The sequence below is a fragment of the Rhopalosiphum maidis genome, chromosome 3 (genome assembly GCF_003676215.2).
Source record: "Rhopalosiphum maidis isolate BTI-1 chromosome 3, ASM367621v3, whole genome shotgun sequence".
NCBI lineage: Eukaryota > Metazoa > Arthropoda > Insecta > Hemiptera > Aphididae > Rhopalosiphum > Rhopalosiphum maidis.
The window spans coordinates 13,796,804-13,813,994 of NC_040879.1; the positions used below are offsets into that span (position 1 = coordinate 13,796,804).

The following is a 17,191-nucleotide window of genomic DNA, read 5'->3' on the forward strand; positions in this document are numbered from 1 at the left end:
TGGGTGGAAAGTAGCTGAAAACCACACAAGACGTTGCGGTTCTTATATTTTCGGTAATATGTATATATATAATATATTGTATAATGTACTTAACTTCTACACAGCTAGGTGCGCGTATAGTATATATATACACACGAGTATAGTACTGTATACGTACTATCCCTGTAGCGGACGACGACGACAAAAACTTCAAATAAAACACCACACCCCGATGGTGTTTTGAGCGCGGAAAACAAGAATCAAGGAGTGTGTGTGTGTGTGTGTGTGTGTGTGTGTGTGTGTATATATATTAAATAATACTTTGTAAAGTTTTCGTTTTCTTTTCAAATCCCAACGTTATCAGACTATCGTTACCGTACCACTAACTCGGTCACGAGATGTAATACTTATACGCGAATATGTGTATCTCCGGCGAGCGTAAAAATAATATACCGAGGTGGACATCAAAAGGAAGTCGACTATAAAAAACAACCACCGCGGTGAAGAGAAAACAAAAAAAAAAAACTTTTCCGGACTAACGACGTTATAGACGCAAGAAATCTGTAAAAAAAAAATAAAACTAAAAAACTATATACTTACTGCAGAACTATCGCCCACGCAGGAAAGAAGACGCGGACACACTCAGCAGCGGCAGTTATCTCGCTTACATACGTACAACTACAGTGTGTGTAATATATATAAGTTTATACGACGTTATTATTATTATTATTATATATTATATAGGATCGGTGCTATAAATAAAGAAAACTTTTCGTATCGCGTGCGTTATTAAAAATAACGAAACAAAACGATTTACGCTCGCGTTTGGCGTCTACGGCGGTGTTATACAATATTATATCATACGGAGTGATCCATTTACACGCTACGCTATCTTTCTGGGTTCTTTTCTGTTTTTTGTTGGAAAATATTGATTTGATGTATACTATAAACAATCATTGTTTATAAAAATAAATATTAACCGTTCACGTCATTTTTTATCATAGTAATTATTTATATTTATACTATTTTTTTAATTACAACCTATATATTTTTCAGCGGAGTACTATTATTTAAAAATGCTGACACGTTAATATCGGATAATATTGAATAACTGGATTGCATTGACTTTTGTGGGTTATAAGTTGATAACCTAAACTTAAACTTTAAATGCCGCTTGATGATAATAATAACAATAAATCAGCTAATATTTCATATCTTGACATATATTTTAGAAAATAATTCGGCATCTGATTTAGAACAAAAAATGTAGGTTGTCAGCAAAAAATTGTAAAACCTGAAAAACTATGAAAATATACTTAAAAACGTATATTAGACCTATTTATATGCAATTAAATTATAGTCGTGAAAAATGAATCACTCTGTACTCAATGTATTGTGCATGTATATACCGACAACTAAACACACGACGATCGATATACAACATGTAATAATATCGTTATCATTACATACATATTATATACATATATGTGTGGCATATAACAATAAAATACCGAATCGATAAGTTCGTCTGCAGTATAACGCGCTTATATTATTATATATAGCTTATAAAAAAAACGAAATATACGTCGGAAAAACTGCGGCGACGACTTTGCCAGCGAGTGTAACTCGCGTTTACTTTAGATTATATCATTTTTTTAGTAACAGATGTTTATTTTATTTTTTTATTTTTATTCTGGCCGAGACACGCGAAATATATAATATCGTTATAAATCATGATATATCACTTCAGCGGTATGTTTTACGCACATCGGGTATACGGTATACCTGCTTATAATACATTGTATACATTGTATATTATGTACAAAGCAAAACACTCACGGTCAACTACTCCTCTGCGCGCGTAATAATTATTAAATTATACTGTAATATATGATTATACGATTATACGATTCGACCGAAACGATCAAAGCTCGGTAGATAATATTGTTAATATTGTGCGAAATTTACAGCGAATCAAACGTTGTGACAACACAGTATTATAATTCTATGACAAAAAACAAACCCCTATTTCGTATAGTAGCCTCAATAACTACATTTAATAATTACAAAAAAATTTGATTTATTATACTTACACAAAATATTAGTTAAAACATTATTTACTATAGGTTTATCCTTATATACATACTACACACAAGCGTCAGTCAGTGGGTACAGTTTTGGTCCGGGATCGTACTTAAAAAATATATAGAAATCGGTGTATGGAAGAAAAATTATTTATTAGTATTAGATATAAATGTATAATAGCTGGTTTTATAATTGAAACTAAAATTTAATGAACAATGTACCAATTATAATTCGAATTGATAAAATAAATATCGATCTTAAAAATATATTAGTTGCGTGTTGATCGTATAGAGCAAGATATTTTTATGGTTCATTATTGTGCACTCCGTGTGGTCTGATATTACATACACACACACTTAATTATAAAGAATTATTTACCAAGCATGCTCAACCCCTTTTTCTTCTTCAATAATTTGGTTATTCAAAATCTTGATTTTAGAATATTTAAATTGTTGATATTTTTTATACTGAAAATATCTTACTTAAGGAATATAATATTTACTAGATCCAATATTATATCTAATGAATATTTTTTTAAAACCATTTTTAAGGACTATTATCCTGAGTATAAAAATTGTAATAACTGAGAAACTACTCGTTAAAATTTGAATAAGAGGTACACTATAATTTAAAAAAAATAGTATCCACGACATAGTTTATAGTTAGTAAAGGGAAGAGGGGTTCTCATTTGAAAAACAAAAGTTTGTAGTATCCCGACGGGACATTCCAAATAATAAGAACAATTTCAAGCATTTTAAAATATGGTTTATAAGTATATTAGAATAATTTTAAAAGATCTGATTTTGAGTTAATTTATTATTAAATTAAAAAATGAGAAAAATCGTGTTTGATGAACCATTCTGTACATACAAAGTAACGGATTTGTTATATATTATATTATCTATATATTATGTAGTAAATATATGGTAACATATTATATTGCATTATCTTACGGGTCTACACGGTCAGAACAGTAATTATTATTTTTTATAGTTAACGGGTAATGCACTTGCGCATTGCTGTGCCGGACAATATCGATCTAATTATTAAAAATGTATAATAATATTATTATACCATTATATAATAATATTATAATAATAATTGTAGGTATACAGTCGTGGTATTATTATACGCACGCGAACACCATATGCAGCCAGACCCCTATTGCAAGAAGGAGGAAAAGGGCACACCTCGCTTTTGGTTCAATGTTTATAAAATATATGATTATATTATGCTGTACGAGTATGACTGTATAGCATTGAGTGTATATTATACTAAACACATTATACATCATACTGTCGAAGGACAGTCTTTTCGTCACTCGAAATGCTTTTGATGCCCCGTCGGGTTCGACGTAGTTTAATTTAATTATAATAATATACACAAGTTTTCCTTCGTATCGTTAAAATTCATTTTTAATAATGTTCGTAACGGATCGAATATTTGTAAAACGTATGGCGTATAATAGGGTGTTCAACATTTGAAAGGTTACGCTAATAATATAGTTATCGCGTCGATTTTTATGATTTTAGAAAAATAAAAAAATATATATATTTTTAAAACACATCAAAGTTGATTGCATAATCTCAAGTATATATTTTTATTTTTATTAAGGGTATCTTACAAAATAGTTGTATAATACTCAACTGAACTTCAAATGTTTGGGTATTAATAATGAAAAAAAATATTTATTTCATAATATGCATCGATATTACGAGTATTTTAGACTAAATTTGTCTAGTATAAATTATTGTACTCATTGTAATAGGGTCAGTTAATAACTTAAATATACATTATTTTATTATATTATACGGGTGTAATAATTAAAATATGCGTTGTATATGGTGATCTACAACGGACAAAATTGTTTCAGTATACCTATTACCTATACACTTCGAGGGCGGGCTTAACGAGTACTCAATTTATAAAAAATCCTCGAGTACCCGTCCGAATCGGGTCATGCTACTGCTTTGCAGCGATTACAGTATTTTAATATTTCATGGTTTTATAATATTAATACTATACCTACTTCGCATTAAATGAGCCCAAAATCAAAATACGGTGCACGTATAGAGGTACTGTCAGAGAACAATGGAAATGCATTACGGTGTATGGAATTCGATAAAATATATTGTTATGCATTTATCGCATATTATATTCATCGTGTGTTTTTGAATACAAACACTGTATAAAAGTACAAAATAGTATTTAAAAATTACGGCTAAAAGTAAAAAACTTTAAAACGTTGAAATATAATATATATATATATATATATATATATATATATATATATATATATATATATATGTATAAGTACCTACACGAATACTTGACGCACGAAAGTAAAAAAATAATAATGATATGCAATCCGCATATACTCATTACATATTTTATGCATTATGTAATAAAGAAAGGTGCCTATATAATTATATATTATTATATTGATAGTTGAGAAGTAAAAGATAATTTGTCACACAATATTTTACAGGAAAATGGTTTTATATTTTATATTTTTTAATTTATAGTTTATGTGATCTTCATTTAAAAATTATCCATTTATCATAAGTATCCACCAATATTCAAATAACAAATAGAAAACAATTTGAAAAATATTTAAAATGCAATGATAATATTATTGTTTATGTTAAAATTTTATTTTACTTCATTATCCATACTAGTTTGGTTATAATTTATAAATCATATTATGTACATAGTACATACCTACTGATTTTATATTTAGTACCATTTTAGTATCCAGATTACTAAGTTTTAAATATTTTTAAATAATAATATTTTTTTTTTTTGTAATTTGAAATGTTTTTGTCATAAGTGGATTTTTTTTTCATTCGAGCTGATATGGACTATCTATGTTTTGATGGTCTTATTACAAATATTAATAATAATTGAAAGAATACAGCCACATATATAATAAAAAATATTATACAAATGCAGGATAACATCAATTTTATTTGTTAAAAAATATAACAATAACACGTCCGTATAACAATGCTGTGGCATGCATATGTGTAAAACATTTTATTTCTCTTTAAAAAGCTCGAAATTGGTTGTTACACTTTTGATGTAAATAACAAGTCCGGACACGTTATAATATATATGCACTTTACATGCTTACATTGAGCCCGCAGTTGAGGTAAATATATATATTTTTTATGTACATTATGTAATATATATGCGTCAGTTTTTTTTTTTTAGGACAAGGATATGTTTTTACACTAAAAATACGTGTGCCTACAAACCGAATACGGAAAAATGAATAAATAAATAGTTTTTTTCAGGTTTATAATATTTGCCATGATGATAAAATCGTTTCAAATGACGAATTTGGGTTTGATCAAAACGATTTTGACGAAATAATTTAGACTTGTCTGACTTCTCAACCGTCGAATAGCCACGATGTCGGGACAATAATTTAAAATAAATTATAATAACGTGTTATTAAATTATTTATCGATTTGTGGACGAACAACAACGAGATTGGATAGCTAGTAGGTCAGACGCATGACATCTAAATATCACGATCTAAACGGGTGCAGATGCTCATCGTTACATTTGAGCACGCCGCGATACGTAATAGCAACAATAATATATGGATCAGATAACTTTTTTTTACCAATATGAACTAACTTAATATTTTCACTATGAATCATTAAGCAAAATATTATGTTTTCTGGAAAATCGTTGAATATCTTTTTTCTAATTCGATCGAATGGTTTCCGGAATTATTAAAATACACAGTATATACCTAGTCATGTTAATACAAATAAAATATATATTAAATGTATTAATAAATATGTTTAAAATGTAGTATTTATTATATATTTCTGCCGAACAATTAAAAAATAATGATAAGATGTTAATAGATTAATAATAAATATTAAAATATTCATTCATCATAGTTTCATGGACCTATCGTATTTTGAATAAGAAATTGAATGACTCAAAACAATTCATTTCAAATTTTGACTTATAAACATAAAAAATGTAAAAATTTCAAAATTTGGTCTTTAAATATACTTAAAAGTTTTAAAAATAGGAATTTAAATAAATTCATTGTTGAAAGATAAAGTTGAGACCACCCTGTAGATATAATATATTGTTATTATTATTACAGCTCGTAACGACATCATATACAATAATATGATATTATATACACGACGTACGTAATATATTATAATGTTATTTTGTGTGTATACTTAAAGTGTGCGCGTTGGAAATATTATGTTTTATAGTACGCATGTGTACGATTAGATTTTATAGTATCGGCCCGCTTAACAATAATAATAATAAATATAAACAACCCGCCGGATCCAAGACGATAGAATTGAGTTTGTCGACGACCGCTGCGCAGTGTTGTTTGTCCTAAAAATCGCTGACTGGCAGATCCTATATAATAGTATGTATTATAATAATATGTTATTACATGGACCGGAGCAGACACAGTGTAAATAAAAACGTCTGTTACAAAAGCGGTGCAAGGCAAGAAATAAAACTAAGAAATAATATACATATTATTATACGAAATCATTGTGTATAGACCAGCTACGCGTACATAATATTATTATATTGATCGCGTGGTTTTTTTATTTTTTTTTTATTATTATTATTTACAAAATATGAAAAAGTTTGAGCAAAGAAGCCGCGCCCGTGTGACGTGTAACGTAGAAAAACGAAAGAAAAAAATTATATATCTTACTCTTACCCGTTCCTGACAACAATAATAATAATGACAAATAATATTAATATCATATCGAACGGCCGACGTTCGGTGGATTCTGCAGTAAGCGCGACGATAAATTTTACCTTTTATCCCTTTCCGCCCGTTCCGGATGACGCAGTACCGTGGTCGACAATCCGACCGCTGTGGTTTGCAGTCCATAGGTAAACTTATCTGAATAGCCAATAGGTATAGATATAAAATATGATACGAGGATTTCTATCAAACTGTCTGAAGGTGGAAATCGCCAACTATACATAGTTAAGAAATTAACGCTTAAGCTTTTCTACTTGACTACTATTATAAGTACCTTATTGGTTAATCATCTATTAACTATTGTTGAAGTTATTGTCAATATGACTTAGCTTTTTCGGTCGATCCGAAAATAATACGTTAAGTTAAAACCGTGTATTTGCACGCATATTATCTGTATAGAACTATAATTAGTTGAGGGTATTTTTTTTCTTCTAAAATCATCATAACTTACAACAATTAAATTTTAAAAATTATACATGTTGGTCTATCTCTTTTAAGTTAATTAGACTATTATAATAATTAAAACTACATACAGTGATTTCAAACAAAAATTCTCTAATACATATTCTGCGGACTGTGATTTAATAATTGAATTAACAAACGTATAAAATAATATTGGCAATGCTTACTATTATACAATTAATGTGCAATAAAAAGGAATAAATTTGAATACACTGTTAATAAAATATTTAGTCATTATTAAAATAAAACTGAAGTAGCACAATAAATGTGACCCAGGAGTTAGTTTGAAATAAAATTAAAATAATAATCAACTTCTTTTTAACTGAGTTGAATTAATATTTTTCTGCATTTGAACTTTTAACTTTTAGAATTAAATATATTGTTTGTTATAAATTAATTTATAAATAAACCGTATTAATGACGACTTAACTTAATTAACTCAAATTATAATCATTTTTATTATTTTTTTTATGGCCCAAAGCCATAGTCGCATTGCTGTATTTTGATTAAAAATATATTATAATATTGTAGCTGTTTTAACAGTTAAATAATGAAAACATTTTAAAACATTTTTTCGCAAGAATGTATACATTTAATAGCGTAAATTAAATTACCTATTACAAAATATAGGATTTTTAGTTTAAAATTATATAACTAATATAAATATATATCTCACTATAATTTGGTAGCGTGGTGAGTTGGTTATTGCTGCATGTGAGGTGCCTAAACTAATTTTCAATGTTATGACTAAGTTACTCAATAATGTTAATTTACTGTGACTTAGGTAAGTATTTTCTTTTATAGTTACACAAAATTTACACAATGTCATGTTGAAAATTTGTATACAGAATTAATGTAAGATTTTGTTTGTGATTGAAACTATAAAATAATGCAAATTTGTTTAATTTCGTTCTTGATTGAGTTTAAAAAAAATATACATAAACTTTTAACTAATTACTTAATTTATGTTACTTTTTCATTAACATCGAATAGTAACTTAAAAGCTTAATCAGGTTAACGTTTCTTGTAGAATAACTTTACCTAATTTAGTTAAAAATAATAAATATAGTAACTCTCCCTGTAACCCTGCTTTTTCACAATAGGCCAATCGCGTTACGATACCGACTACACTTATATGACTTGTTTTTTCCAAATAAAAGCACATAAGTAATATTGTAAAGTTAACGGAAAACCACATGTATTTAATTTAATATATTTATATAATTAAATAAAGTATTCATATCCCCCAACTGTTTTGCATAGATTATATTATACAGCAACTAGCTTTAAATTACTAAAAAATTAAATTCTACTACATTTACGCTTTGTCTCTTAATAACATCTATATTTGGAGAACGTGGCGGATTTTTGGCATTTTACCATGAACACAAGTTCGATAAATATTTACTAAAATAGTGATATATCCATGGCCTCACGTGACAAAACATTCAGATAGTTTACATTCACCAAAACAGATTTTTAGCCATGTTGATCTCAATCTGATAATGGATGGTAGATGGAGAAGCGCTGTACACTAAGATGAAACATACCTAATGAATAATAACATAGACTGATAGACAACAAGCGAATTCGATGGCAATAGATAATATACCTATACAGGTTTAACGTCGAATCGATAAGTACATAATAAATGTCATTATGTGTAGGACGGGTTGTTTCGTATTTCCTTTTTAATTTCTACCATTCGAATGCATATTATTATTATTATATGTTTGTATATTATAATATAAAATATAATCATAATATTATTGTGTACGTCTGCAGTATTGTTCGGTGTGCCGTTTTTAAAATCGATTTATTTCAATGACGCTTTAATTCAAGTCTCGAACACTTGCATGTATTGTAGTAACATATGAAGTATATAACTCGGAAATTACCATTCGTTTAGAGTACAGTCAACTAGGAACGTCCCCGAACGCGCGTCCGCAGCGCGAGCTCACGAGAAACGTTAACGAATTCAAATGGCATTACCGACGAAAAATACGTGCCGGGCTAGTCCTCTTAAAATAATAGTAGTAATAATAATAATAATATCAAATTGTTATTGCCTTGTCCTTTGAACCGCAGTTTGCATGCAGCTGATGGGACTTCGGAAGGGGCGAATGGGCGTGATCCGGCGAACTAAGAACGGCATTACGCGCATAACAATATTATACATTTTTTTTTATTACTCAGCTTTTATTTTCAGTTTTCACAATTTGTTACATAATACAGCGACAATATAAATTCAAACGAAATCTAATGCGATGTGAGCACCACGAGGCGTACACAGGTACCTATGGCGTATATACACGAACTCTATAGCGAACGACAACGATAGTAATAATGATTGAGTAACGGATTCGGGTTGAAATACGACATGAATAATATGATTATTGCTCAAATTGTGCAAGTCTGTCACGGTATCGTCGCTTATTTTATTCTATTTTTTGTGCATTGTTATTTATAATGACTATTGTTTAGGTCTTTTGTGGGGTAATTTTTTTTATCTATGTGTTGGTTACAGTAGTGATTAGAGATGACTTACGTTTTTTATTTTATAATGACGTATTTTATTATAATAAGTAGTACATGTACTATCTATACGCCTTAAGTCTGGCAATATCATATACCAGTCGTGGATCAAAAAAATCACCGTATATCAACTGTATCGTTTAGCACAGAAATTCTCTATTTGAAGCTGTAGAAGTCTTCATTTTTATTCTTGAAACCAAAATTAGCGATATTGAAACCAGAATATGATCATAATCCTTAAATATATATTTAATTATCCCTGTATGCAAAAATCAAAACAGGTCTTCAGTGAAATCTGGTGTTACGGTGAATGGGTAGTATTTTCGATTTATTTAGCTTCTATAATTGCATTTCTTTGAACTATTAAGTTTTTTTAAATGTAATTATTATCAACATCGCCTAGTATCTTAAATGGACGATTAGTTTATATTTATAATAATACGTAACTACTATGAAAATATTATTTTGGAAAGCAATTTTTTTATTTTACTGTGAAGCTTTAAAAATTAGGAAATTAATTGTCACTGTAATATTATTTTTTTTAAATACATTTTGGTAAAAGTTAAGTATTTACTTAAATTGTATTGTAAGTAAACAATTTAGTTTTACATAAATTCTTTGGTATATTTTATTTAAACTTAGGATTTTATACTTTAAGTACTATTATGAACTAAAAATAAATGAGTTATTTTTTTTATTGTGATTTTAGGAACCAAATCTTGACCCGTAAATTAAGTTGTAAAAACCTAAAAATTTAAACGAAAGACTATGAAGATTTAAAAGTCTATTTTTGAGCATTGTTTTGATGTTAGTTACGATAAACTTAATAATATATTGTTATATTATTACAATACTCCTCACTCATTTAATACTATGCATAAGGAATTTTCGAGGTGTTTGTTTAGAGAGCTGGATATTTTTTGCATCCGCTACACCACGACCTCGATCACCGCCCCATTTTATGTCACACTCCAAACTGCCTCGTCGCATAAATACACTCAATTAAATAATCGAAACTAACGCGGAATTAAAGACTGACGTATAATAAAACTTATGGGTTTCGTTTTTTTCCTAGCACCTTTTGAATCCAATTACTTGTACATGAAACGGGCTACATATGTGCAACAGAGATTTAAATAAAACATATAATATCATCGATCATTATGTTATATATTAATATAACATTATCGTATTATTTAAACACGACAATTAATTGATTGTATAATAGTATACTTATTATGGAAATGTGCTACCGTTAATCAAAATTATTTTGTGCAATCATTTACATAATATAAATTAATAATAAAATAAACTGAGCATTATATTACATTTGTATCTATGAGTGGATATTTCGACGGGATGAGTTATTGAGTTGATATTACTTAATAATTTTTTGTTGAACACGAACAAAGTTCACAAGTAATTTGCTAAAAGTTATGATTTGATGAGCTTCATAATCAAATCGAAGTCTTTTGCACGTCTTGAACGGGCGACCGTTAACGTTTAGTGACGAATAATAATGATTTTGTCATAATGTACCAACGTCGTTTAATAATAATATTATACACGTGTATAATAACGAAAAACGAATTAAAATTTTGCATATGTAAAATACTTCTGCTTGTATTATGTAATTAATTTTTGTACCATATAGCTGAACGGCAAAGTCACTGATTAAAAATACAATTTTCCACATTTATTCAATGGCCGAGTATAATATATTACACGAATTTTATTTAAGCACTCGATTATTATACGCTTATTACGCCGTCATCTGTTGTACATACAGCCATATTATAAACAATATTATATACGAGATACACATATATATTACAACTACACGGGTCAAGTAAACTGAATAAAAAATTTCACGGTACTCGGAGCTTTAATAATTAGTTTAAGTTGTTTTATAGAAATCTGTAAGTAGCAAAATTCGCGGCGAAGAAGGGGGGGAGGGCGAAAAAAGGAGAAATATTCTTCTATAATAATTTCAAATGAAAACTATGTTTGCGTGTACGGATAAAATATAATATAGTTTCTTCGTTTCCAATATAAATTAAATAAAAATAATAATAAACTTTTTCCACAATATTCGTTTGGTTGCACGTACAACAATGATAATAAACAATTACATAATAATAATTACGTACTCACCACTCTATCATTCTCTATCCCTCTCTTCCTACTAGTTCATTCGCCATATGTGTTGGTGTATAATATATTAACTATATATATATATATATTATATATAGGGTAAACATATTTTTGGGAACAATATAAAATGACTGAACATAATTTATTTACCCCTCATAGTTATACTGTAGCCGGTTACGGTCTATAAGTCAATTTCCGATATCAGAATATAATTTCATAGCCCATCCGAAAACTTGTATACGACAATAATTGCGAAGATTAAATAAAAGTCTGTTGTCCGAGTATAAAAACATTATTGCGGTCAAGGTAGGTGTACATGGAATTATTTATCGGAGATTGAAGACCGCATAAAATAGGGTCTGCAATGCGTAGCTTCCATATGGTATAGGTTAATCTTATTGTTTTTCCATCATTATAACCAAACTTATGGAACACGACATGTGATTTAATAATAATAAAAAAAAAACTTGATTCCCGCGGGATACGGAGAAGAAAAATCCTAACTCGTCGATCAATGCCGTGTGGTTTGATAAGTCTATTATATTATGTACGTTTTGAACAAAAGCTAATTGGTATATGTTCGAACGCGGAAACACGTGTATTCGCGATGGATTATTGAAAACATCATACTCGTCACGATATAGTTTATATTAGATTTTTAACGTGTATGACGGGGGAAAAGAATAATGTCACGTTATATGCCTATACGATACGATGCAGACACGTCGTATATATTATATTATTTGATTTATTCGTGGGGTAACAAAAATAAAAAATAAATATGATGTAACAACACACAGACAGACTTCCTCTATTTTATATATATATATATATATATATAGTATAATCACCCAGATATCTGTCTCTACGCCGCAGCGGGGATAAAGTGCGATTCCTCGAATATTTTGATTTTTTTCGAGACGTTCGCGCAATGTTTATCCGGTCGTTCGCGAACCTTTTATCTCGCAGACGTACGACAATATAATATTCTTTGTAAGCAGTAAACCTATTTTACCATCCATGAAACCACGTCGCTTTAATAATAGTACATTATATAATACAAATTATACACATATACTTACACTACACCACGTGCATGTCTGGAGATCTCATTATACATTAATCACTCGCGCTCTCGTATTCGCACGTAAATGATGAAATAATAATATTGGTGGGTAATGGCTAGAATATGCAATATTGATAACGACACGTATAGCTTACATTAATAAGAAATGTAGTTCTCGAGTCGACCACTCCGTGATGTAAGTATAATTATGAACTATTGCGTAGACTTTAATACTTGATTCGGATTTTTGCTCCAGGATTGACCCAACGTAAAAAAAAAATAGCAACCGAAATTGGCAAAATATAATGTTACAAGTACGTATATCTTATTAGCTTGTTATTAAAATTTACAAACGTAACGATAATAGCCGGGATGAATAAAAGTTAAAATATATTATGAAAACCGTATATACTATGTGTTATTATTATTATTATTATTTTTATAATAGTACAGAGGTACTTAAAACAGTTCACCTATTCGCTCGATTCCCAGAAATCAAGGTTTTTTTATTCTCCTTGCTAACTTAAATTTCTCTACGAACGCTCCCTTGCCTAAAATAATGTCCAATTATAAACTATTTCAATACCCTCGTTTTTGTACTTAGGCACACGTATAATATTTCAATTTTTATATTTTTTAATTTAATGTAATTTTTTATACTTATATTTGTAACTATACCTACATGTATATTTTTACTTAAAACTTTTTATATGTTTTGTTTTATTTTTTAAAGTTATTTTGTTATCACTTACACAAATAATATGTATGAAATTTCATTACATTTTTTGTAAAAGCCTTACAAAATTATTTCTTTTAAATAAATAAGTATTCAATATGTAGATATATAACTATTATTTTATTGTTGTAATATTGATGTCAACTCGTCTCAATATTTCACAAAAATAACCTACCAACATCCTCGGATACTCTCAATAAATAGGTACTATTAATGATTTTATATTCTAAAATCAATGGTACTATCAACCACAAATAACAAAGGAAACATGGTAGAAAAATTTAAATTAAGTACCACTTACAAACAAATTAAGAAATACGTATAAAATCTTCCATAAAAAAAAAAACCGGAAATTCCCCATTATTTTAAAAAGAAAATTTGAAGTAATAACCACCTGAGTCAATAAAATTTAGGACACAAGCAATTAACCCATTCTTTTCTCATTCCTAAATAACCAGCTCCATTGTATGACACATGGACGGAAAAATAAATTATTGAGATATATTATTATTAATTTAAATGATACTAAAATTTGCATCAGCGGTAATTATTTTATTTTTGCGTGATTATAGAGAATAAACCTGACAAATCTACTTCTAACTTTACAATAATATGTTTAAATTCATTACATCACCATTCAACCAAATGAATGTGGCATACATACATCAAAGATACGTATTTACTTTTGTGATGTGAAAAAATTATCAGCTTAAATTTTGGCACCACTGGTGTTGTACATGTAAAATAACTAGTATAACTACCTACCAAGTATTTTTTTTTTATTATTATTACAATATCGTCTCATAGTCGTATTCTCGTTAATTCGGATAACGAAAAATTAAATGTTTTTAGTATTTTCTTGCAGTGCTTCTTTTTTTATCAATATGAGTGGAAAACGTATAAAGTGAAGTGGTACTGAGTTTCGTAAAAAAGCCGAGGAAAAAACCGAACTAATTATGTCTATGACATCTGTAATTCAAAGTTTCTACAAAAAGGTAAAAACTAGCGTAAAATAAAAATACATTTATAATTAAAACAAAATAAAAAATTTTTATAAATTAGTACTCGTAAAAAATGTAAAATACTTAATTTATAATACTGCAGAGTACGGTTTTATTTAACACGTTTTTTCTTTATTGCTTATTTTTTATAAAGGGCGGATCAACATTATTTGTCATGTATAATAACTTTAATTCTATCCATAGTCTTACATGTTTTTAAACAAATTAAACAATTTCAACAGTGTTATTTTTAATATAAATTATTTTTTCATCGTGGGTACAAGGGTTGTAAAGGGCGGGATCTTAAAATCTATTCTCTTGCAGCATAGTCAATAACCCAGCATCGAAAGTAAGTAAAATAAAAATATAACAATAATATATTCTAATGGAAAAATATAAGGATGTACACACCCATATATTATATTATTTGTATATAGCTTGTTTATTTCTTAAAGTGAGTATAATAATACATATATATATATACCTGCAGTATAGACAAGCGAAGACGGACGACGATGACCACCACACGTGGGTTTTCGGACTTATCTGAAAATAACATAAATCATCTTTCATAATACTGGAATATTCGTGACAAAAATACATTTATAATAAATAGCATGTAATAAAATAAAAACAATGTCAATATCCCGGACACGGAGTTCTCGGAAGGTACGCGAATACAACTATACCACTGAATTTCCTTTTTTAAAATTGTATAAACTGACCCCGTCAAAAAAACCCAAACTGCGAGCGGTAATTGTCGTTAGTATCAGCTCGTTCTACAAAATAATAATATAAGTAATAGGTATCCCGTTGACACAATCCGTATATCTATGATTTCGCAGATTCGGAACGAAACTGATTTCGTGTAGGCATATACCTACCAACTACGTTGTAAACTCTTAAAATTGAAATACACAAGAGGTGACTAAATTGTTTTATAGTTTATAGCCTACAATATTATTATGTCAATAGGTATAACATAGTGCATTGTGCGAGATGCCGCACGCGGTCATTCAGTTGAATTATATAGAAAGTGAAGCGTGTCATCAACCGAAATACCCCAACGTATTAAGCACGTACAAAACCAAGTATTTCAATACGGAACGTGTTTATGTGGAAAAAAACGTACCTTTAAATATTTGGATCAACGTGCACCCTACCGATATGCACTATAATAGTAATATGAAACATATTAAAGTGCTTCTGAAGTTAACACAAAATCGATCGTTACACCTTTAAAATGTCGGCATTTATCTTCTCCTTAAATTTGATTTAAAAATGTAAGAAATTCAGTACTTATTTTCACGATATATAAGTAGTGTGTGTACGAAATTGAAAAATTAAAAATAATCATAAAAGTGGTATTTAGTAATCGGTCTCGGTGAGTTAATTTTTACACGTAGTCTATATTTTCATATTATGATAAATGATTGTAATAAAAATTATTTTCACATAACCTTGCGATGCACTTTCAAATACGCTACGGCACCCGTCAAAATATTAACCGAAATCAATTAAAATCGACACTGTTCCGTCCCGATGTTCCGTTTCTATCGTTCGGTAGTTCGGTCACTACTATAATAGCTACGGTGTTCAAAGCCGGACTCCTGTTTAAGAGTAGACAAACAGTGTGTCATGCACAATTTTTTCGTTCGATTCCGCAGCAAACTTGTGTGTGATAACCGACAATCATTTACATTCTCATCTAATCCGCGTTATTAAATGGTGCTATATACGCGCACCCGCAAAATAATAAATCGTAATAATTGTAAGGTAACAAACTATGAACTAATCAACTAAACCTATGTGTATAATATAGTACAGTTTGACTTTCCGTCACTATTGACGTGTCTTATTCGCGGGGTATATTAATATACGACGTATTGCATAATTATTTGTATGACGTGCATAATATAATATAATTTTATATTGCAATGGTCGTGTAAACTGTATACCGTATAGGTATAATGTATACGCGCGTATTATACTGCACACTTACTGACGGTTGTCCCGGGTCGGCGCTTTTGTGCCACACCGGACACCGAGTGGCCATATAACATTATACTTTTATACGTTTATAATAAAGGTAAGTAATTAAATATGTCTCGAGTGGACCATCGTTTGATCTTTTATTCCGTGATGAAAGCACCTAAACCGACAAAACGTTCCCTACGCGACTAACATTAGCACCATAGTCGGTGATCGGGGAGGGGGGCTTACGGGGGCTTAGCCCCCCAAAATAAATAATTTGAAGTTAAAGCCCCCTTAAAAATATTAAACAAGCAATACCGTAATTTTGTACAGTTTGCAGAATTTTTATCATTATTTTATATTCTTATATCCACATTTATATAAATGTACCTAGTACAGTGGTTCTCAATCTTTTTAGTACCGCGGCC

At 29.1% G+C, this 17,191-nt stretch overlaps 1 protein-coding gene across 3 annotated transcripts in view; it reads right to left on the reverse strand.

Moving 5' to 3' along the window:
- LOC113559929 (protein muscleblind) overlaps positions 1 to 17,191 on the reverse strand; it is a 165,503-nt gene that overhangs the window by 89,945 nt on the left and 58,367 nt on the right. For 2 of the 3 annotated variants that reach the window (XM_026965714.1, XM_026965712.1), the window contains exon 2: positions 15,274 to 15,335. The gene's annotated coding sequence lies outside the window, so the exon portion shown is untranslated. Of the gene's footprint in view, positions 1 to 15,273; positions 15,336 to 15,921; positions 16,070 to 17,191 lie in introns of those variants that run through there. The other variant, XM_026965713.1, reaches the window with a different exon arrangement.